The 22,293-nt window shown below is 43.9% G+C and overlaps 1 pseudogene; it reads right to left on the minus strand.

The window, feature by feature from the left end:
• Window positions 1-267: 267 nt before the first annotated feature.
• LOC143389610 (protein lin-28 homolog A pseudogene) lies at window positions 268-900 on the minus strand (annotated as a pseudogene).
• Window positions 901-22,293: the final 21,393 nt, after the last annotated feature.

Consider the following 22,293-nt stretch of genomic DNA (forward strand, 5'->3'; position numbering starts at 1 on the left):
AAGACTCAGATAAAGCACACAGGTTTTAAGGTGGCTTTGCCCGAAAGCCCTAACTTGCATTTCTATAGAGCATGGTTGGAGTTCCTTTGCCTCGCCCCTTCCCCCCACTGAAAGGGAAGATGGGATGATGCGGGGAACCCCGGCCTGAGAAACTTGGCACTGCCAGCTACCCCCAACCCACCCTTATCCCCACTTTCTCCACTCTGCCAATTGATGCCTGCTCCTTGAACTCCTGATAGCAAAAGAATAGCCCCCACCCGCTATGGCTCAATTCTGGGCCTCTGCAGGGAGCAGGGCAGGGCTGTGGACTTCTTCTTCTTCCTCCCGGAAATAGGCTGGCTTGCCCTGGGAGCTGGGTGCCTGCTGGGCCTTCAGTGGACATGAGGCTACCATATGATTGATGCTTTGGCAGAAGTGGCACTTTTTGGGCTGGGGTGGCAGCTTGCATTCCTTGGCATGATGATCTAGCCCACCACAGTTGTAACACCTGTCTCCTTTGGATCTGCGTTTTTGCATGTTCTTTCCTTTTGGCCGCCTCTCACTCCCAATACAGAACACACCACCAGGGCCAGTAACACGGATGGATTCCAGGCCCTTGGCAGACTTCTTAAAGGTAAACTCTACTGCCTCGCCCTCCTTCAGGCTCCGGAAGCCCTCCATATGCAGCTTACTCTGGTGCACAAAGACGTCCACTGGGGGGTTCGAGCGCGACCCGGCGCGGGCGGTCATGGACAGGAAGCCGAACCCCATGCGCACGTTGAACCACTTACAGATGCCGGCACCGTGCAGCAACTGCGGCTCGTCTGCTGCCCAGGCCGCGTCCGCCAGCGCCTCCTCGGGCGCCTTCTCCGCCGCTTTGGTGCAGCCACCTGCAAACTGCTGGTTGGACACCGAGCCCATGGTCGTCTGCTGAGCCCGTGGCCGGACCCCTAGTCGGGCGGCTGCTGGCCCCAGAGAAGTCCGCAGGCAAAGGGGTGGTTCGGAGAAGAGCCTTGTATTATCTTTACATCTCCTAAAAAATGGTGTTTTAAAGATTCAAATAAAATTAGTTCCACTATTCTCAATTGTTTTCATATTCCTTGGGTTGAATGTGATGCGTTTTTATAATAATATAATAAATCTGTTAATATAACAATCATGCAAATGTGATCATCTACACACATAAACTGTTTAGCACATGAATTGTTAAAAATCATTTTTTTAAATATTGTTTTATATATAATGGAAACTGTATTTCATTAATCTGTAAACATATGATTTTAACTCTGTGGGCACCTGTTACATTATTCATATGTACTAAAATATCTGTGCAGTAGTATTTAAATTGCACAATTTAAATATTTTCTAATATTCTTCTTCCCTTCCCCTCCTTTGGGCTCTCCTAATTTCAAGGCACAGATTATATTATTTTTTTTCTCAGAGCCTGGAAATATGTCTGGCCATAGTTCCCCAAATAATCATCAAACATTTCACAGATCTCATGGATCATGACTTCAAAAGCACAGGCCCCAACAGATTACACTTGAAGTCAGTTTGACATCTAAAATTCTGTTAGGGAAAGAGATTTCAAACAATGCAAATTGTCAAAAAATATAGCAGGTAGGAAAATAATGCAATGAACTGAGCAAGAACTATGTGTGGCTATACAAGTCCTCCACCACCTCTCTCAAACTCTTCTCCCATTTCTTCTTCCTTTACATGAGAGCCATGGAGATTGAAGCACAGGTGCAAAAATAGACAAGGAGTTCACAAGTTCAGAAATAAAGGTCTAAACATTTGCATAAGCCCTTCTACAAGCCCACAAACATTAAACTGCATAATCATCCCACACACACCACCTTACTAGACACAATTTTTCTGGTTGAAATGACAAACATATTTATTTTTCTTCTAGAAAAAGATTGACTTATTTTGTCTCCTAGTCATTTTTTACTAAGGTGACATCTAAATCTATCATGTGAATAAGAAGACAATACTGTTTGGGATATTTACATATTTACAAGAAAGTGTTCTAAAAATAAGGAATAAATATCTGTGATTCATGTTTACTTAAAAATAGTTGAAGGACAAACTTTTTACAAATAGTCAAAATTACACATGATGCCAAGTTAGACATCTACTCCAAATGAATTTTTGATGGTGATTCTTGGTACATCCTAATATATTGTCTGCAATTCTGCAGATATAAATATGTAAAATTTCTTCATTAGTATGAAAACTCTAAGCTTAAGCTCTCTAGTCCTGTATGTGCCACTGGAGGTGAATCTCTCACCGAGTCCTGAACATGAGACCTGGGTCAACATTAACTGAAGCCATTCAGCCAACTTGCCAGATCTCTTTTGCAATCATCCTTAGCTTCTCAAAGTTGACCAGCCCATCTAGGTTTGAATTGTTTCCTGTAATTGGCAAAGAAGAAAATGGAAATCACATGGCATCTATTATATACTGCTACAAGTGAAGGTGGAACTCCCCTACCTTGCATTTACCTTCATGAAGGAATGTGAGATCCTTCTTGATAACTGGGAATAGAGGAATTATGGGAGGTTGCAGGTTTTGACTTTTGAGGACATCACATTATTTTGCCATGTTCCTGGAAGGGTCAAATAGGTCTTGGAGATCCTGAACTAGCTTTTCATATTTATTGGGAAGTTTATCCCAGGTTGCTCCCAGTCTTGCCACTGGTGCCAGGTTTAGGCCACTGAGAGAGGAAGAAAGAAAAGAGGGATGCATGTAAATGTTATCTTCTGAAATGGATGAAGCAAAACACTGCACTGCTTATTTACTGACAAATACATCTGCATGGATGCTTTCCATGTCTGGCAATGTATAGAGTGGTGCAGAGGAAACATGGGTAATCCTGGGTGATGAGAATGCCAGATAGAAGCAGAGTCAGGGCCAAGACTGTGGGTTGGATTCTTCTTCCCTTTATACTCCCCTGATCTGTGTATTATCTGCTAGAGTGTAGGCCCCATATGTTCTCAAAGGGCTGTGAGTATGAGCTCAGTCCCTCCTCCATAGTGCTATTGAAAGTTGATAGAGGGTGTCTTTAAGAGGAGGGATTAGAGAGATGTCTTAGGTCACTGGAGTGTATCCAAAAGTTGATGCTGAGACCCTGAATTCTTTCTTTATCTCTTTTTCCTGTCTGAGGCATGAGGTAAGTAGCTTTGCTCCACCACATGCACCTGTTTCCTCAACACAGGCTAAAAAGCAACAGAGGCAAATGACCACCACCTGAAACCTCCCAAACTGTGAGGCAATATAAACCTTTCCTCTTTATAAAAAGCTTCTTAGCAACATTGTTACAACAATGAAAGCTGACTAGCAGACCATCAGCAAAACCTCTAGAATACAAGTATTGTTGCTTTTCCTCCAAATAGAACAGTGTTTTGCTCACAACAAGCGCATTTAATAAAACAGAGTAGGAAAATGTTCTCCATTAAGAAATGAAAACAAAAGACACAAAAATAGTCATGACACCATGATCAAACTCCCAGCAGATAAAAATGATTAACTTTACAGTCACTTTTAACATTAAAATAACTATTTTTTTTTCATTTGCAATTTCTACTAGGTTCAGTCTAAGCACTTAAAGGGGAGGAAAATTACCATTTATTGTGATGCAACTCCATGCTCTCCAATGGAATTCCACATACATCATATCAATTAATCTTGAAAATTCCTTGTGTTATTATTATTTTAAAAGGAGGTTAATTGATGTTCTCAGCAGCTCAAATAGTTTGCACACAGTCCAAGATAAAAAAAAAATAAATAAAATGTGATGGAATTCAAATGTCCAATCTCCAAATCAACATATGAGAGGTTCTTGAAGGTAAGAATTAAGAATCAAATAAAATAACTGTTCACTGAGAGTCAATGACAATCTAGCAAGAGTTTGATTACCAGCATGGTATTAAAAACCTCAGTCATTTATAAACTACCAGATTTTATAAAATTATATGATATCCCTAGAAGGAGATGATTTCTAATCTGTAACCTACACTGAATCTTAAGACTGATATGTGCTCTTACCTGATGATTGCAAACATTGAGTTAAAATTCTTGTATTCCCTAAGGTGCAAGGCTATCTTGATAAAATGCTTAATGAGCTTCATCCTCTTCAGCTGGTTTGTCTCTAGAAGAATTTCAGATGCCACCTAAAATGTCTCCTGGTTAATGACTTCTTCAAATTTCTTCAGGTTGTGACAGCTGGATTGTGACTTAAGTATAAATAAATCATCTATATATTCAGTAGGCTAAATGTTGCAGAAGAGTTCAAAACTCTACATGGAGAGCTGGGTGGCAACTTCCACAGTACTGAGCTGAAGGAGGGAAACTTGACCCTCTCACAACAACTCCTGAGCATCCTCATCTGAACAAACCACTTCTGTCTCTATGTTGTTTTTCAGATAATACCTGTGAAGGCAGAAGTTGATAGATGTAGTCCAGCCTAAGCAGAAGCCTCATGATATCTGTAAAATGTAATCCTACTTTCTAGGGGAAGCTTGACAGAATACAGAATTGAAACCTGGAAGAGCTCTGTTTACCCATGATGGACAGTGCAGTTGCTGGATCCATTGGTAGAAAACAGAACCCAGAAGTCAGAAAAGGAAAAGAACAAATTACTTGGATTTCATTATAACTGACTGAGATACTTTTTCACCATTCCTTTTCTGCTGTCTAAACAATTCCATCCTTTTTTCTATGGACAAGATAAAATAGTTATTTCTAAGTTTAACAAAAGGCACAGTCTCTATGTGTGAGCAGAAAAAGTCAGATCAGGTACATCACTCCATTTTGCAGGAATAAAAAGAAAATCTGACCATTGAGGGGCCCAAATTAGATCAGTTCAAGATCATTTAATTAAAAAAAAATCCCCAAGAAACCTAACAGCTATTCCTTCATGAGATCTTATGACAACAACCCTAAAGCAGAACTCAGAGCTAGTCCATCTCATTTTAAGCAACTTATTGAAAACAGCATTTAGTTATTTGCTATTTTCTATTTTCTCCCTTCATCCCAGCCTCCTTCCTTCCTTCCTTTTTGGGAGGGCAGATGTTTTCTCTAATTAAAATTCTGTAAATGAAGAAAGAGTGGAAGTACCATTAAGCTGGTCTTTTGCAAATTTCACAAAATATCTCTGGCAGATAACAATGTATACTGGGCTTTTGACATTCACAGATAGAATGCTCTCCATTTTGATTACACATTAAGCCCATGACAGAGATCCACACATATATTTTTTGAATAATGAATGTGAATCATGAACTTGCAGCTCGATAGTGATATGAAGAATCCCATCATGATTACAAATATATCAGTGTACATTCAAATGATAATTGAGAAAAACCAACTTCCTAAAATAAAACTATTTACTACTGTTGAGGTTGGAAATAAAACTGAAGATTACGAACACTATAGTTGATAGCTATAAAACAAATTTTGAGCAAAGTCAATGGTAGTTTACATCTATAACAAGGAAAATTCAAGCATAACAGAACCTTCCAGAAGACAAATGGAATAATGTTATTTTTGTAAAAACCCAATTTTCAGTCTATATTGGATCTAGTAATTATTTGAGATCCAAAACCTAACTACTTCTTTCCATCTTCTACTTAGTTGTGGTTTGAAAGTAAAATTACATATCCCCAACAACAGAAATGTCACTGAAAAGAATGACAAAATCAGCACTGCCTTCTTCCATGTACCATGGGGTACAGGCACTTATACAGCAATCAACCAAGCTCTGTAGCAACTGGAATTTGGTTCCAGCATTCAGGGGTGGTTTCTGTAGTGTAATTTACAATGAGTGACAAGACAGAGTTATTCTGCCACATACACTGTCATAGATATCTCAGCCTAAAATAATGAAGTTCCTTGAAAATCAGGTCTGTGGGAGCAGATGATGATTGAAAATGATTAGAAGCACTGTTTGTGAATGCACACATATAAATAGGAGGAAGCAGCAGGCTATACTCTGTGACTGCACCTCAAGCTCCCTCTGTTTTATCAGCAGGTATTCTAGAGGGCAAGACAAGGGGGAGATTGCAAAATCACTCTCAGGAACGGACGCCAGAGACTGGGTGCAGTATGTATACCTATGCGTGGTCCCAGTTTCTCAGGAGGCTGAGGCTGGAGGAACATGGGTTAGAGGCCAGCCCAGACAACTTAGCAAGATCATGCCTCATAATAAAAAGATTTTTAAAGGGCTGTAAATGTAGTTCATTGGTAGTGTGAATCCCCAGTACTTGAAAAACAAAAACAAAGCTGTGATTTCTAGATTTGCTCAGGTAAAAGGTGTGCCTCTTCAGCATGGCTTCTAGCAAAAGGACTGATTGTGGTCCTTGGTATGAGATGATCTTGACAGCACAGGCCAACCAGTTCATGCCTAATCATGCCAGTCACCCTCAGTGATGCAGCAATTCAGACTAAATATATTAAAGGGCATTTTCCAGTTCAACCACAGATAGAACATCAAACAATTTTTATGCCAGTTTAGCTCTCTGTGGTAGAATGTTCATCTACACCAATGAGTCTCGGGTGTGTTTCTCTGACCAGCAGAATTTCTGGCCTCAGGAGGTCAGAATGTCAGAGAGCAAGGGCTGATGCTAACATGCAGGTGTGGAGGTCAAACCTCAAACCATAAAGTCTGACATGCTTAGGAGTCACATGTAGCCCCAGAGCTTGTGTGTGTCTGATGCCAACCTTTTACCTTTTCCCAATGGATAAGATAAATAATGAAGAAAGGATGTGAGATTCACTTCATGATAATCATTTGGGAGTGATCTGCTATAAGAAAAGGATGTAATACATCATTAATGTTACGAAGCCACTTTTTGTTATTCAGGTCCATCTGCTTCTGACTGCAGGGAGGTTGCTAGGGCTCAGAGCACAGAGCAGGTAAGCTCAATGTACTCTTTGAACTGGGATCTGGGAGCAAGGTCTTGGTACTGCCTCTTCATATCCTGCCAGGAACAACCCCCATGAAGTAGACACCGGCATGCTGGAAGTCCCTTCCATTCATGTCTTAAACTGGAGAGACCAGAGTAGCCACTGGCCACAGCCCACAATGGGCGACACTGTGGCAGCAGGGAAATGTGGTTACACATTTTTGAGATGGTGCCTTCCTCCACCCACCCCCCAGCAGTGATAAGACTACAAAGGTAACAGCTTAGCTTGCAGGCCCTCTTATAAGTGCCTGGAGTGCAGTGTAACTCCATGTCTCTGTTACCTTCCATCTGGATGGCCTGTCCACAGTTCTCACGTTGCCCTCTCTTTCCCTTTAGATCTGTGAGTGTTTGCTTTATATGTTTAGGTGCTCCGATATTGGGTGCATGAGTATTTAAAATTGTCATATCCTGTGGCTGTACTGGCTCCTTTATGACTAGTCAATGATAGTCTTTGTGTCTTTTTATAGCTGGTGAATTAAAGTCTATTTTATCTGATGTACGTGTGTTCCTCCTGTGCTTTCCTGGTTTTCATTTGCATGAAATATGCTTCAAAGTGTAAGGGATCAAGCCTAACCCTAACACCTGGGAACTTCCTTAGAGTTCAAAAGCTCTGCCTTCTTCCTGAAAACAGTCCCTTGAGAGAAGGGATGATGGTTGGCCTGGGGCAGGCAGAACACACAGGAGGCTGAGCCTGAGTCCCCCATGGATTCTTCCTCACCATCCTGAGCTAGAGGCTAAGGAGTGGGCAAGAGAGGAGTTGGCCTGGATCTAAAGAGAGGAAACGGGAAGTGAGAGGGGACCATGTCATTTGGAAGAGAAGCCTAGGCAGGTCAGAGAAAGCCAGGCACCCTTTCCTAAAACTAAGTGGAGCCAAATTTCTGATCGGTGGCTAAGGTGAAAGAGGGAAGAATATAGGTGTCTAGGAGAGCTCGTGTATGGGAACCCCACTTCTGAGTGAGGATGAACCCCACTCCTGGGTGGGCAAAGAGAAAAAATAGCTTTAACAGGTATAGCATCCACCCCTGCCCCAGAACTTAACAATTACTAGGAACCACCCAAAAAGGGCTTGAAACTCTTATTGTAATTCAAAGTGCCTTCTGGTGCTTGCCATTCTGGGATAAAAAGGGTGCTTCATCAGCAGGTACTACCCTGTGTATCCAGTGATCTACTGCCAAATCCCCCCTGTGTAGCCATCAGACTCCTGACCCCACAGTGCTCCTCTACCCACTCTGATTCCCTAGAGGGATCAGAAAGTCTTCCATAGCGCCCTTCAAGGGAGCCTGGTGCACTACTTGAGCCCTCCTCCAAACTGAGTGCTCAGCCTTCCCTGCAAGCCAGAGCCCCGACAGTCTCCACAGAGGGCCATCCACAAGCAAAACTCTTCTGGGACACCCTGTAGCTCCAGCAGAAGAAGCCAGTAGCCCTCTGTCATTGTCTTGCTTGATCTGGAGACCAAAAGAAATTAAGATATTCAGGCAAAAGAGCACTCTGGAGTTCAGAGACCAGACAGGTCAGAATGTACTATGATCCTATAGACACAAATACGCACCATGCAAACTGGCATTCCTAATAATGGCCTTTGGTAAACAGCAGTGTGCTACAGTGTTCGAGGGGTTCATCTTGGCTTTAAAATTAAAACAGATAATATAACTTGCACATTCAATTTTTCTATTTTTCCCCTTAGAGCTAATCTTCACAGATTGTCAGAGATGATAATGATTATTGTTCACTCTGGAAGCTTCTACCTGGGAGAAGACAGCAGAAGGAAACTGCCGAACACAACATTGGCCCAGTACATGGATTCAGGAAGTGCTACCTATGACCAAGGTGGACCATGATGCAGTGAAGGAAGTGGCTGGTAGAGGAGAGGGTGAGTGAGGAATCATTATTGAACGGTTATGAGCAGGGCTGGGGAGCTACTCACATTTCTGGAAGAGCAAGACTGATAAAGTCCCATGGTGACATCACTCTACATGGGTAGAGGGGGAGTCACTGGGAATTTAACCCAGGGGTACTTCACTATATAGCCACATCCTCAGCCCTATTTTGTATTTTATTTATAGACAGGGTCTCACTGAGTTATTTAGTGCCTCATTGTTGCTGAGGCTGGGGCTTTGAACTTTCAATCCTCCTGCCTCAGCCTTCTGAGCCACTGGGATTACAGGTGTGCGCCACTGTGCCTGGTTCGTTTTTCACTTTTTTTTTTAAGAAAGGATGTCACTAAGTTGCTTATGGCCTTGCTGGGTTGCTGAAGCTGACCTTGAACTTGCAGTCCTCCTGTCTCAGCCTTCTGAGCCACTGGGATTACAGATGTGTGACACCCACATCTGGATTACTTTACATTTTTTAAACTTTATTGAAATTTATTTTTTGCTTAAAAAATAAATGTTTAACAGGGCATGGTTGTGCACTCCTGTAATCTCAGTGACTCAGGAGACTGAGCCAGGAGGATCACAAGTTCAAAGCCAGCCTCAGCAACTTAGCAAGGCCTTAAGCAACTCAGCAAGACCCTGTCTCTAACAAAATATATAAAAGGGGGACAGGGACTATACCTCAGTGGTTAAGTCCCCTGGATTCAATCCCTAATACAAAAAATACATAAATAAATAAGTATTTAAGCAAGTCAAATAATGCATGGGGCATATCACAGTCAATCCTTTTTTCCTTCCATATTGTCAGTGTTCTCCAGAGAAACAGAACCATTAGGATATATGTAGAGACGTATGGAAGAGGGCTGGGATGTAGCTTCAGGGTAGAGTACTTGCCTGGCATGCTGGAGGCCTTGGGTTCAGTCCCTAGCACCTCAACAACAACAAAAACACATACATAAAAGAAAAGCTGCTATGGAAAATGACTGCACAAACACAGAGGCTGAAAAGTCCCACCATACAACAGCCACACTCGAGAGAACCAGTGGCGAGGGGTGTGATCCAGAGCCCAAATGCCTGTGAGTCAGAGCTGTGACCCAAAGCCTGAGGACCAGGATGACTGAGACAAGAGCAGAAGGACATCCCAGCTCAAGAAGCAAGAGAGAATTTGTCCTCCTCTGCTCTGTGGGGGTGGGGGTAGGGGCCCTCTGTGAATCATATGATGCCCAGACACGTGGGTGAAGGCAGATCTACTGAGTGAGCTGCTAATCTCTTCTAGCAATATCCTCACAGACACACCCCAAAATAATGGTTTATCAGCTATCTGGGTATCTCTTGGCCTCATCAAGTTGACACATACAATTAACCATTTTGAGTTTGCCATTTTTCTCTGTGTTTATTTAAACATATCTAATGATATTCAGATAAATGAGAGTTTGTCCAAAAGACAGTTCTGTTCACTGGATACTGATATTTGTATCTCCAGGGCCAGGAAAGCAAACATACACCAGTCTTCAGGGCTGTGGCCAATCACCGAAGCTCTCATGTCATGCAATCCACTGTTCTCAGCAGCTTAACTGTCGCCTCATCCTTTCTGTGAGCAAACCCATGAGACTGGCATTATTATCATTCCCACTTTACAAAAGAGAAGACTGAGGCTGAGAACAGTAAAGTGGTTTGCCCTTTAACCATGAGATCTGGGAGGACAGAAACCCCGATGTTTTGTTCATCACAATATCCTCAGTGCCCAACACAGTGTCAGGCACAAGTTGACCTCAATAGATAGGTTTTTGCTGTCCAGGTCCACGTGGGTAGCAATAGTCAGGTCAGGTTGGAACCATGTTCTTCTGACCCTTTAGCTAACACACTGCATTGGCAGTGGTACAGAGTTTTGCATTGTGGGGGCTCCCCTTAGCCCATGGGAACCACACTGAAGCTGCTCTCTCTGAGCTTGTTCAGACAGGAGGCTGGTGTCTCCTAGGCAAGGCAGGTAGCCTTAGACCCAGGGTAGAGCTCCATCCTGGCAGAACTGCCACAGTTTCATTCCCTCTAACATCCTCGCAAAAATGACTTTGTGTTCAGCATGTCTACAAAGGAATACAGGCAGGAAGGCTTCCAGGAGCCTGGTCAAGGGTCGCTTCATCTTGGCTGATTGAGAAACAATGAACAAATGGACAGAGGAGCGTGTTCCAAACACCTGTGGCCAGGACATTCACTGCAGCTCTCAGTTTACTCCCTGAACAATGGCAGGGTGACAATAGGAGAGGACACTGAGGTTCAGAGGTGCAGAGACTGTCCGGGGATGAGCCTGTGTAGTCTGACTGCCAGACCAGAGCCTCTTTCCAGTCAGCAGCCCACGAAATTCCTTCCCTTCTATTTACCTGCCCCAGCGTGTGAGCCCACAGGGTCCCCAGGGCCATCTGCTCTACTACTAACTCCAGACTCCGTGTCTTTCCATCTCAACCTGAAGCAAAGGCAACCTAAAAAGATAGGAAAGATGCATACAGGAGCTTGCTAACAACTGCCCCCTAGTATACGTCTATTGGTATAATTTTTTGTAGCAAAAGTTTTGAGTAATATTGAAGTCAACTTGACCCACTGAGCTTAAAGGAGAAGAAAAGGCCTGGCTGTGGGGAGGAAGAGCAGGTACACAGAAGAGCTCCATGACTGAGGACAAGGGGTGGGGACAGCTGAACACTGAAGGAAGAGACAAAAGCTGTGTTCAGATGGGCTGGGGACATGGAGGGAGAGTCCTCCCTGAAGGAGAAACTTAGGCACTGGTGGCTGCGCCACATACAGAAATCTGCAGAGGCCCAACAGGAAGAGTACCTTGCCGGCGGCCCAGAATGCAATGCTGGCGACCCAGAATGCAAGATGCAGGCAGTCCAGGCATGCAGGCGGCTCTCTGAGAAGTGGGTCAGGAGTGTAAGGTAGGCAGGTGACCATCTGAAACATTCTGGGCAGAAAGATCAGTTAGGAACTTCAGCAAGGGCAGTTATGGGAAGGTGGCCTTTCCTGAGACAGGTTGGACAACAATAGTTTTACTATGATCACATTGACTCACACTCAGCTATTGCTACAGGCAGAGGAGCCCAGCCAGGAGGGAAAAGAACACCGTGTGCTGTGGTGTTCTTTTGTTTGTGTGCTTGTGCTCATTGTACGTGCTGCCTGAAACCCACTCATTAAAAACAACCAACTTTTTTTACAGCTGGATTTAACTGGGGGCCATATTCACTTCTGAGACAAGTGACTTTTTGAGACTTGCTGTACCTTTTGGAAGCCAGACCTCTGACAGTTTCCTTCTTGTCCTTCCCCCACACCTGCCTGCCCCTCTGGAGCGCACACTGGCACAAACCTGCACATATGCCCCAGGGTTGCATTGTCTCTTCAAGGTGCTTCCGTGAGCCCTGTCCACACTGAGGGAACCCAGCCAGTCCTGCAGATGCTCCTCTGCTGCTCCTCCTCAGCAGGAATTAGGCTGCTGATTCTCAGGAGGATTGCATCTGAAAGCATGTGTTGCCTCCCTGGTATTGTGATGCCGTTCTCTGATTCTACTGCTGCTGCTCTGAATAATCAGTATTAAAGAAAAAAAATAAGAAATGGTTAAGCTCTTCATTGGTCTTCTGTGCAGTGGCTCCAGCGAGCTAACACAAATAGAGTCCTGGATCAAATTTGATTATTCCTCTCTTCATTATCCACCATTTTTATCCACGTACAGTAGCAATAGCGAGTCTTTCAAGGATCACACCAAGCAAATCCCAAGTTACAGACATTTAAATCCAAAAATCCGCATTCAGTTGCACCTGTTCTTTCCCAGCTACTGTGGTGAATTTGGGATTTGGATATAACTCCTGGAAAGTGAATTTTTAAAGTAAATGGAGGCTTGTTTTGAGATTGAAAAGTTATTTCAACATGTATCACAGACAGCACGGCTGTGGATGGAGTCTAAACACAACAGGAACCCAATTTGAGATCTGTGTCTCTGTGCCATGCATTCAAAGCCATGATCTACACTGAGCCTTGCCATGCGGTGAGTGACAATGCTAGGAGGTTTAAAAGATTATTTTTTAATCCACTGGAACTCAATCCATGGCCCCCCTATCAGTAACATTAAAAACTATAATGGACTGAATTCTCCTACCTCTTTTCTTCAAGATTCTCCAAATGTTTTTGCCAAATGGAATGAACCAAAGAACAGATTAATTTCTAGAGCTAGAAAGAGACTTAGAGATTAAACAGGCAAACTCCTTATTCAAATATGAATCTTGAAAACCAGAGAAGTTCAGTGATTTGGTCCAAGCCTCACAGCCACATACTGGCAAAGCAGAACTTGAACCCAGACCTCCACATTCTTAGGTTTGCACCCTCGTGCACAGCCGGGGAGCTTCCTGGAAAGGCACAGCTGCAGCATCAGACCTTGCATTTGAACAAAACCCTCAGTGTCCTTGTGGCCCTGAAAGCCCAAGAAGCCCTGATTTGCCCCTTACCACTGTCCTACAGTTCTGTGACCCTTGTGCCCCACACAGTAGCATTTCTGAACATGCCCAAGAAAGTCTCAAAAAGTAGGTACAATGATGGTGTAGGGGGCTGTGACACACCTCAGCAGCACACACAGGCCCCAGATCATAAAGAAAAGAATAAACAAATAAGTAAATTAAAGATTAATAGTGTGAAAAGAACACTCTCTGCTGAAAGAAAAATGCTATAGTACATCTGACTGTGGTTACCGAGGGCAAAGACACAATGAGGGTACTGTCTGTGGCTTTCATGATGAACGGACACCATACATTTGAAAAAACAGGGCCACTCTCCTGATTAAGCTTATACTCAGGTAGGAAAGAGAAATCTGGTAACCAGGGAACAAAAATAAACCATTAAATTATAAACTGGACCAGTTGTGGTGACATGTGCCTGCCATCACAGCAGCTCCGAGGCTAAGGCAGGAGGATCACCAATTCAAAGCCAGCCTCAGCAACTTAGCAAGGCCCTAAGCAACTGGGTGAGCCCCTGTCTCAACATAGAAAATAAAAAGGGCTGGATGTGGCTCAGTGGTCAAGCACCCTGGGGTCAATTCCCAGTACCACATGCACATACATAAAAAGATTAGAACAGAGACACATGCAGAGGGAAGGACACAGGAAGGTATGGGGAGAAGGCAGCCACCTCAAGCCAAGAAAGAGGATCCTGAAGAAACAAACCCTATTACACTTGGATTTCTAGACTTCTCACGCCCAGAATTTTGAGAAAATCAATTTCTGTTGTTTGAGGCACCAACCTAGCACCCTAATACACACACCATGGAAACACCCTCCAGATCCAGATTCAAAACACTTCCCTCCAGCACCCTGGCAGAGGGGAGTCTGACTGCAGTAAAAGCTGGAAGCCCTCTTGGCCCCTGAACAGGAGACTGTGCAGGCAAGGAAAGACTGGCAAGGAGCCCCCATTGACCAGCCGAGGAGGAGACGGCCTTGGGGTGTGTTGTGTGAGCAGAGAAGCAACCTCAGGGTTCAGAAGCTTTTGCCCAAATCGAGGTCAGGTAGTGGCGAGAGCATGGTGGTGAAGGGGACTGAAAACGTATTTAGGAGGGAATAGAAAAGCAACAGTGTGAACAAAGTGAAGAAAAGCAAAGCTGACTCCAAGTTTTTATCCAGGGGATGGCTATCTTTGGAACATGGTTTGCCCCTCCAAAACTCATGGTGAACTTCAATTCCCAGCATAAGGGTGCTGATGGGCAGTGGGGCCTCTGAGAGGGGATTTGGTCCTGAAGAGGGGTCGAGTTGAGGAAGCTCTCAGGAGCAGGCTTAATTCCCTTGAGGGGAGGGAAGCTCACTTGCTGAGTTTGGACTCACAAAGAGAACAGGTGGTGTAAAGCATGGCCACCTCACAAGCTTTCTCCTAGCTTACTCCTGCTTACATGTCCCCTTTCTGCCCTGCGCTGAAGGAGCACAAGGCCTTCACCAATCTGCAGCCACCCAATGTTAGATTTTCCCAAAATCATGATCCAAAATAAAACTTATTTCTTTATAAATTTCCTAGTCTAATGCATTCTGTTATGGCATCAGAAAATGGACAATGATAGGGACCAAACTGACTTAAGGGTTGATAATGAATATTGGGTTATCGGAGGAAAAGAGTCAGCAGGGATGGGACATGGTGAATGCCTTTTGAGACATGATAGGTTTGAGGGGATGACATCATGTTCAAGTGCAAATGACATGACCAGAAGATGGGAATTCAGTCATGCACCACATAATAAATTTGGTCAAGGACAAACTACAGATACAACAGTGATTCTATAAAACTATATTTGCCTAGCAACAAAATCATCTTGTTTTCCATATATACACTCTATGATGTTCACTCAATGACAAAATAGCCTAACATGGCAGAATTTATCCCTGTTGTTAAATTATGTATGACCAGCTAGTGTACTGTGGTGCATACCTATAATCCCAGCTACTCAAGAGGCTGGGACAGGAGGATCCCACCCTGGAGGCCACCTGAGCAGCTTAGTGAGATCCTGTCTCAAAAAAATAATGATAAAAATTTAAAAGTCTGGGGATGTAGCTTGCTAGTAGTGTGCCCAGCATTTAACCCCTGTACCTCTTCACCCCACATGCACAAAATGATGTCTGACCATTGAGTGGCCAGATTGTCAGGAGGAACCCAGAGAATGCTGTTCCATGAAAGAGAGAGGAAGACATTTTCAAGAACAAAGAAATTGCTATTTGAGTCGAGTACCACTGAGAGGTTAAGTAACAAAGGATTGAAAGTAAACCCATTGAATTGAAGGACACACAGACCACTGGTGACCTGACAAATGGAAGCCAGATGGCCTTGGGTTGAAGAGGTAGAGGGGGAGGTGACATGGAAACTGAAGCAGACAGCAGTTTGGTTTTGAAGCACACTTGGATTCTAAGCACATGTAACCAAAGAGCATAGAGTGGATCCTTGGTGTCTGAAGGGCATTGACTCAAGGACATCCCATGGACACCAGGCTCAGAGGTGTTCAAGTTTCTCATGTGCAATGCATAGAGCCTACCCACAACCTCCCATTTACTTTAAATCATCTCTCGGTTCCTTACAATACCTAATACAACTTTAAATGCTATATAAACAGCTATCACACTGTATTTTTTAGGGAATGATGAGGAGGAAAAATATCTGTCCATGTTTTGTACAGCTGTGTTTTTTCCAAATATTATTGATCTGCAGTCATTTGAACCCTGGGATACGGAGCCCACAGACATAGAGGGCAGACTGTCATATACAGAATAATAAAATTCAAAGGCCAATTTTTCCTTGGAATGAGAAAATATTCAAGAGGAAAAACCTATCTCACTTTGTGTTTTATCTCACCTTCTCCTGTGCCCACTCTCCTAGCTCTCCAGGTGGACTCCGGGTTCTCTGCTCTCTGGCACTCCATGGCTACTCAGTGTTCAGTACCCTGACTGCTTTCAGGGAGCTGTCCTGCTGGGGAAGGACCTGATGAACCAATTATCACTACCTTGAAAATGAATGGGTTTAGAGTTTGCTTTGTCACTGGATGTGGTCCCTTACCCAGTTAGATGCACTGAGGACATGTTGGGAAGTGCAGGTGTGAAGTAGGGAACACTGTGGGATGGAAACAGCATTAGCTATCTGGATGCTCAGAGGACTGTTTTCACCTCGCTGGGACCCCTCTTTTTCATGTATAAAACAGGGTCTGAACTTAGATCTGCTCTTCAGGCCTTCCCAGCTCTGGCACTGAGGGTCTCTGTAGCAAATGTGGACCAGTGGATGGCACAGTCCTTGGAAGGAGAAGAAACGAGAGAAGGATGCAGAGAGAGATGAGAGAAACAGGCATTTTTCTTGCCTTCAACAAGATAGTTAAAAGTTAGGTTGAACTAGAATAAATCAGTTGAGGTGTGTAAATCAGATCACATTGTAAGTACTTGGAGAAGCTGCTACTTAAAAAAGAAAAGGGGTGGGGGAAGAACTCCTGGAGGCAATCTTCAGAAGAGTCCTTTTGTAGAGAAAGCAAATGCCTCTGGACTCATCCTTTCTTAACCATCTAAATGTTCATCTCTCAGGTTTCCATAAAGCACAAGGTGCAGGTGTGCTTAATAACACCATGAAATACAGAAGTAGTTGAGATGCTCAGCTAAAGTTGAATGCTTGACTTCCTCTCCGTTCTCTCGCTGACTGTATTGCCTTTGAAAAGCACTTTTCTCTGTACTCCAGCTTCTGAAATCACCCTGATGAAGTCACGTTGGGTAGCAGACAGCAAAGATCTGGGCAGGAGATGATGGGCCTCCAAAAGAATGTCTCTAATTAGGAACCCTGGTCTGGAAACCCAGGTGTGAGACAGAAACAGTGAGCAGCTCCTGTCTAAGCTCCAGCCTAAGGAGAGCACTCCAGGAAGCCAGCGGGGACCTCCCTTGGGATGATGCTTCTGTTGTTCCCCACCCCACCCACCTCCCACTTCCAGTCACCCTTCCTGCACTCTGAGAAGACAAGCCATCCAAGTTGATCCACCAGTTGGCCTTCTACCCTAACACATGGTGCTCCATGCTTTATTGGTATGGACAAGGTGTTCCTGCCACTGTGTCCCTACATAGACCATATTGTGGTGGCAGCCCCAAACAAAGGCCTTCATGCTCTTCACCTTTCCTCCCTCCATCCATGGCCTCTCTTCACTCAACAAATCTAGACAAAGCCTCTGATCTCCTGCCAGCAACCATTTGTGAGCTGATTAATACTTACGTCTCACTCCATGCCATGCCAAACTGAGCGGGTTTGTCTCCTCCTGTGTTTCCTGCCCATTCTGAAGAGCAAGAGCTGCACAGCTGCGCAGATCTGTGGACCCGGGGCCGGCAATAGACATGAGATGATTAAGGAAGATAATGATGAATGAAGGGCTAGCAGGTGAAAAACAACATCTTTGGAATCCCTATTCATCTGCCAACTGAGGTCTTTTTTACATAGAACCTAAATCTGACATTTCAAATTGATTCTTGAATAGCTCACATGCAATTTTTAGACCTGGCAGTGATTTTAGGTGGACATTGCCTAGATGGGGAAACTGAGGCTTGAAATATGGAGATGACTTGCCGAAGGTGTCAATGGCAAAGCCAGGGCTGGGGTGAAGGTCTGACACTCAGGTCACCACCTCAGGCTGCAGGATTATTTCCAACAGCAGGACCCAGGTTGTGTCAACAAACTCATGTTGTACCCCTGCCAATGTAAAGAACAAGATCAGGCCACACTGGTCTAATCTGAACCTTGTCTCTAAAAGGACAGTGACAGCAGATGGACAGGAGAGGCATGGTGCTTGAGGAAGTAGTGCTACAGACAGAAGCCAAGACACCTCTCCTCTCTCCTTACATGGGGGTGGGGCAGGCACGAGACAATGCTTCACATGTATCTCCTTCTGGAGAGGGCTCCCTTTTCTAAGAGGCATTTCACTTCAGGATTTATTTCTCAATAGAGTGAAGAATGTGAGGATGGAAGGAATGTCCAGCAAGTGGGCCCTGGTGGTCAGAAGAAACTGGGGGGGGGGGGGGGGCGCGGAGATACTCTCTCTCAATGCACAAGCCAGGAATTGGAGCTGCGCTGGGAGGGATGCAAATTTCCTGGTAGCAGAGCAAAGCCTGCCCCTCCTACAGAGTGCAGAGTTTCTGACTCCCCAATAAATATGCAAAGCAAACCAAGAGCCCTTCCTAGCTCAATAATTAGCTAACATCTTGGCATGCATGATCACAACAGGGTTCCTTGCCTGAAAGTGTATGAACAAGAAAGGGGGCTTGGTGGTCGAGGCTGGTCAAAGACCCCCTCTGCCAGCTTCACATAGCTTCACACAGGTCCCAGACATTGGAGCAGTGATCCATGGAAAACAAGGCATTGCCTCACTTTTTATACTCAGCAAAGACTCATGGGTCCCTTGTTAACAAGAAAGGATCTTGGAGGAGACTCGTCAGCCCAGCCCCACAATGCACATTATTTATACATACTTTCAAAACAGCATCTGCTGACTAATGCCACAGCACACCAAGTGCTGTGCTAAGCACTTGGCTTGACAATGACTAAGGTACAGCCGGGCCACCAACATGGGCACCAGCTAGCAGTGAAAAATAGAGGCCCACTCAGCTGACCCCAAGGAAGTGGGAGAAGGGCTACACAAAAGAAGGAAAAATGAATTAAAATTTCCTACTAACCTACTATGATTCAGTAACTTTATCCCATTCCTTCATTAAGTCATCAAATAGACACTTATTAAGTGTCCATAGGAGTTGTGCTAAGAATACAAAGATGAACAGAAAAGGTATTTGCCCTTGAAGGAATCAGACTTAAAAGGGAAAGATGAGTAGGTAAACAAGAAATTAAAAACTTACCGTTGGTATTTCAGAAGTCTGTGCACAAAAGATATTCAAAGAAGTCAATGCTAAGAAGCATCTCAAAGTATCTTAGGCTTCACACAAAAGAGGCTATTTATATGAAGTTCCCGAACAAGCAGAATTAATCTTCTATGAAGAAATGTAGAATGAGGTTTGCCTGTTGGGGGGATGGTGGCGAGTCCTCATGCTATAAAAAGGCACCTGAGGGCCAGACAATTTGACTCATGTCTATAATCCCATCAATTTAGGAAACTGAGACAGGAGGATTTCAAGTTCAAGGCTAGCCTCAGCAATTTAGTGAGACCCTGTTTCAAAAATAAAAAATAAAATTGTCTGGGGATGTAGCTCAGTGGAGTACCCCTGGGTTCAATTCCCTGTACCAAAACAAAAAGGACAAAACAACCTGAGCAAACTGCCTGGTTTGACAGTAAGGTCATTTATTGTGATAGAGGTTTGATTACACAGGTATACACGTTTGTCAAAACTCATCAAACAGTACACATAAGATGTGCACATTTCATTGTTTGTAAATGTCCCCTAAAAAGGCTCTAAGGATGATAGAGAATAGATATATAATAGTTGTTTAGGTGATAGATAGAAAAGGATCTTGGATGATAGAGAATGATATATAATAGGTGTTTAGAAGGAGGATTTCTAAAGCCTTCATTTGAATTGCATCAAAAAATAAGATGGGGGGCTTGGGATGTGGCTCAAGAGGTAGCACGCTCACCTGGCTGCATGCGGCCCGGGTTCGATACTTAGCACCACATACAAAGATTTTGTGTTCGTTCTCTCTCTCTCTCTCTCTCTCTCTCTCTCTCTCTCTCTCTCTCTCTCTTTCTCTTTAAAAATTAAAAAAAAATAAGATGGGGTTGAGGTTTAGTTAAGAGGTAGAGTGCTTGCCTGCCGTGCACAAGGTCCGAGTTCAACCCCTAGCCCTGGAAAAAGAGAAAATAAAAAAGATGGATGGGTAGATGGAGGCAGAGATGCACAGAAATGTGTTAAATCAAATACAGCAAAATGTCAATTGTAAAATCTAGGCAGTAGATATATTATCTTTCCAAAATTTTGATAATTTTCAGAATAAGATAATAGGAGGAAATGGGTGTTAAAGTTAAATTGGGTTTAACCTGCCCCATTTCCAACTCTCCAGACACAGGGTATGCCTCTTCTTCTACCAACTCCTCCATAAAATAGCCTGGATGCTAAATATTTACTTGCCTTCCTGGCTGACAAGGCTGACATGTGGCATAGTTCTGGACAATGAGGTGTTAAGAAAAGTCTGCTGGGTCTTCTGGGAAAGCTTGTGCTTAGGTGGTGTTGTCCCTTCCCAACTTGAATACAAATGTGTTATCTGGAGCTAAGGTAGCCCCTTGCAGCCAGGAAGGAAACCTGCAAGAATCAGACACCCACCCTAACATTATTAAGCCACAGAAACAACATCCACCCCTGCTAAATTCCAGACTTTTTGCTGTGTTAGAAAAACAGTTCCTTATTTGTTTTAGCCACGCAGTCAAGTTTTGCATTAATGGCAGTTCAAACATTCTGAGCATGAGGCAGAGAGGTAAAAAGCCCAGTCTTCAGTAACTGCAAGTTGTGTGATGGCTGGAAACACAGTTTAGAGAGGAAAATGTAGAGCAAGGGGTGAAACTGCAGAGTTAGGAAGAGGACAGACTCTGAGGGATCTTCATGCCATAGTAATGACTTGGGAGCTATGGAAGTAGGCCTGTGGTGGAGCACTTGCCTGCATGCTTGAAGCCCTGGTTCAAAGAAGACTTAGGATTCTCTGGAGGTAAGGGTGACAGAATATGGGGGGCCAGTTCAGATCACCTTTCAGAGCAATGATTTTCAAACTTATGATTACTATCATTTGGGCTAAAAAATACAAATTCAAAGCCCACATCCAGAGAGTCTGATTGTGGATCCCAGGGCCACACCCATATCCCCTCTCCTCCTCAGCAATTTCCATGACCAGTTTTGCATACTGACAGCTCTGACAGCTTCCTGTCCCAGTATCTCTGGGTTTCTCTGCCTGAGGGCTTCCCTGGACACAGGGTATGCCTCAAACCTCCTTGCTTATCCCTGAGACATTTCAGAGGCATGTGCTTCTCAGAAGAGCTCCTGGGGGTGCAGCACTAGTTTCCCAGAGTGGCAAGTAGCCTTCTGCCTGGAGCTGCCTTTCCTTCCAGCCCTGTCTCCCTTCCCCAGGCCCCTCTCAGGTGATACAGCCATCACCTTTCAAACTCCAGGCACTGAAATCCTGTCCTAAGGCTCTGCTGTGGACAGAGCCCAAAGGAGGGCACTGATTCAGAGCTATGGAGGCTGCACTTATCTTGCCGATTTCTGAGCTGTCAGGCACCAGGCTCAACCTCAGTCCCTCCTCCACAAGCAACTGTCCCAGTTGACACTGTCAGACACATGTGTAGATTAGAGTGAAATTCTTCAGTGGCAAGCAGATTTTTCAGTTGAGTTGATACCAAGAGATTTAGCTAATTCTCTAGCTAATTCAGTTCTCCATGAAAAGTTTCCAAACATAAGCATTTTCAAAGATAAGTCCTTAACCACAAGGCCCTCAAATCAGCTTATGATGTTGAAAGTAATAATCAGGAGATTGTCCAAACCCCACTACATAAATACATACATAAGAATAAGCAATCCTACAAATTATTTTATGTCTAAATTTATGAAGACTTAGTATCTATTCTTCAGTTGTTTTGAGGAATTTATCTTTTACAGAAGACAATTAGATCTTATCAGAAACAGTGATTTAAATGTGTATATGGCATGCAAAAGCTGTCTCCTGTGGTTTCAACATTGCCTTACTAGAAAAGAGCTCAAATATTTTCAGACCATCATTTGCTCTCATGTTAGGATTTTTTCCCCTCAGTACTAGGGATTGATTTCAGGGGCTCACTTATGCTAGGCAAGTGCTACTCCCCTGTCCTTTGTAAATTTTTTAAATTTTAAGACAGGCTCTCACAAGTTGCTCAGGCTGGCCTCAAACTTATCATCCTCCTGCCTCAGCCTCCTGAGTAACTGAGCTCATAGGCTAACCTTAGCATTCTGAGGGAAGGGTGGGTGGAGAGGAAGAAGACACAGGAG

The sequence above is a fragment of the Callospermophilus lateralis genome, unplaced genomic scaffold, assembly GCF_048772815.1.
Source record: "Callospermophilus lateralis isolate mCalLat2 unplaced genomic scaffold, mCalLat2.hap1 Scaffold_63, whole genome shotgun sequence".
Taxonomy (NCBI): domain Eukaryota; kingdom Metazoa; phylum Chordata; class Mammalia; order Rodentia; family Sciuridae; genus Callospermophilus; species Callospermophilus lateralis.